Source organism: Kogia breviceps, chromosome 2 (assembly GCF_026419965.1).
Source record: "Kogia breviceps isolate mKogBre1 chromosome 2, mKogBre1 haplotype 1, whole genome shotgun sequence".
Classification (NCBI taxonomy): domain Eukaryota; kingdom Metazoa; phylum Chordata; class Mammalia; order Artiodactyla; family Physeteridae; genus Kogia; species Kogia breviceps.
In genome coordinates, this window is record NC_081311.1 from 198,002,612 (window position 1) to 198,005,277 (window position 2,666).

General features: G+C 47.6%; 1 pseudogene; it reads left to right on the forward strand.

Annotated features, from left to right (window-relative positions):
• The first annotated feature begins 842 nt into the window (after positions 1-842).
• LOC131750461 (disks large homolog 3 pseudogene) lies at positions 843-1,557 on the forward strand (annotated as a pseudogene).
• The last annotated feature ends 1,109 nt before the right edge of the window (positions 1,558-2,666 follow it).

Below are 2,666 nucleotides of genomic sequence, written 5' to 3' on the forward strand. Positions count from 1 at the left end.
CAAATGTCTTATGAAAAAACATATAAGATGCATTCTGATATTTTCAATTCTTTTTTATTCCACTCCAGGCTAGTCAAGACTGTTCCAGTTTTTTAGATGTTGGCCCAGGGTCTCTCCATTGATTTCACATCAGTTTATATTAGTGGGTTGAGACCTTCATTTGCAAAACAATGTCTTGGGCAATTACCTCCAGGACCAGAGAGAGACTTCAGCCCGGCTTGATGGGCGTGAAGTGAGGGTACACAGGTGGTTGGGCTCATATGGCACAGTGGCCACAGCGGGGCTGGGTCTAGGCTGAGGCAAGGTAGGTGCCTCGTGGAAAAAGGCACAGCATCTAAAGAGGCACCCGCTCTCCATGCCTGCAGGTAGCTCTTTAAATTCTGTGCCCCAGGCACCTGACTCAGCTCCCCTAGCCCAGCCCTAGTCCCTACGTAGCATTTCACAGGTGAGGACTCTGTCACTAAGGGGACAGAAACTGTCGCGGAGGCCACCATGGCTGAGGCGGGATTCCAGCCCAGACCTGGCTGACCTGAGCCGGAGCCGCTTCCCAGGTGTGGTGGGTCCCCTTCCGAGCCCTGTGGGGAGGGTGCAGGCCCAGCCACATCAAAGGGACAGTCGGCCTGTGTGGAGACTCGACTTTCATGCAACCAAATGGGACGGCGTCTGAACAACGCAGCGGTGTGAAGTCGAGAATCCTGGGGAATGTGTTAAGTTTCTGAGCACGGGATTGCATGTCCTGGGTTGGTGGTTTCTTAAACCACACAGCCTATTGCACAGCCTTCGGCTGGGCTGGCTTAGCCCTTCCTGCTTATTACTGGGTCCTTTTCCAGCCACCAAGACATATGAAAGAAAACATGGCCCAGGAGAGCAGCGTACAGGAACAGGGAGTGACATCCAGCACCAGTGACAGTGAAAGCAGTTCCAAAGGACAAGAGGATGCTATTTTGTCCTATGAGCCAGTGACACGGCAAGAAATCCACTACGCAAGGCCTGTCATCATCCTGGGCCCAGTGAAGGACGGAGTCAACGCTGACCTGATCTCGGAGTTCCCGCATAAATTTGGACCCTGTGTACCACGTACTACCCGGCCTCGGCGTGATAGTGAAGTGGATGGACAAGACGACCACTCTGTGGTCTCCCGAGAACAGATGGAGAAGGATATTCAGGACAACAAGTTCGTCGAGGCAGGCCAGTCCAACGATCATCTCTACGGGGCCAGCGTCCAGTCAGTGAGGGCACTTGCAGAGAGGGGCAAGCACTGCATCTTAGATGTTTCTGGCGACGCTATCAAGAGGCTGCAGCAGTCACAACTTTACCCCATTGCCACTTTCATCACGCCCAAGTCCATTGGAGCGCTTATGGAAATAAACCGACGGCAGACATATGAACAAGCAAATAGGATCTGTGACAAAGCCGTGAAACTGGAGCAGGAGTTTGGAGAACCCTTCACAGCCATTGTACAGGGTGACTCACTGGAAGAGATTTATAACAAAATCAAACAAATCATTGAGGACCAGTCTGGGCGCTACATTTGGGTCCCAATCCCCTGAAAAACTCTGAAGAATCCCCTCCAACCAGTCTTTTGTGAACAGAAGAAATCAAGCCCCTTTTCCCTCCTCCCTCTTCATTCCTGTCCCCATGCGGAGAACAGATGACCACTGTTCTTGTCCCCTTTTTTAGATATGTCCAAAAAATTGAGTTTGCTAGTCTTGTTCTGTTTTTTTAAATTTTTGTTTTGTTTTAGTTTATTTTGGGGGATGATGCCATCTCCCTCATCATGTGACTGTGCCCATTCCCGCATGGACCTTTCCCAAGCGCTAGCACAGGTGCAAATCCACCAGAGTCATTGTTTTCATAAAACCAAGTAGAAGCGAAGAGAAGAGAGGAGGACTGATGGAAAGACAGACTGGACAGCTGCGCGGCTTATGAAGCGAGCCCCGCGCACCCCGCGAGGAGAGGCTCCCAGGCTTTGCTACGATCTGTACGCAGATCGTATATGTATGTATATATGATCTGTGTATATATAGATATATATATGTAATTTATATATAGATATATATAGATATATATGGAATTTATATAGATATAGATATAGATGTAATATATATATAGATATATATGTAATTTATATAAAATAAATAGAAATTATTATATATATTATACACTCTCATATTATATATATATATTCACACGCATTTGGACTAGAAAATCTATGGAGACTTCATCAGTGGTACTGTGCTATTAGAGAAATGCTTTAATTTTCATATTCCAATCAGATAGCATCTTATATCCCACCTGGTTGGGGAGGGAGTGAAAGTGGTAGTAAGTGCTGTACCGAGGGCACCGGCATTGGTCATTCGCTTGAGAGCTGGGCTTTTCTTTAGGAGGGGTCAGCCAGAGAACGGTGAGAAAGGGCTTTGGCCCGGGGGCCAGAGGCTTGGAGCTGTGACCCTAGAGCCGATGCTGCCCTTGGGGCATAGTCAGGCCCGCGTGTGGGGAGCAAGAGAATGGCTAACGGTGCTCCCACGGTATTAAATGGCCGATTGTTTTATGCCACCTGATGTGTCTGCATGAGAGGTTTCCTTTCTGTTCATTTTTAAGCTGCTGTTAAACCAAAACCATGCTGTGCTAAAAATATATATATATATTTTATTTAGTATAGTTGA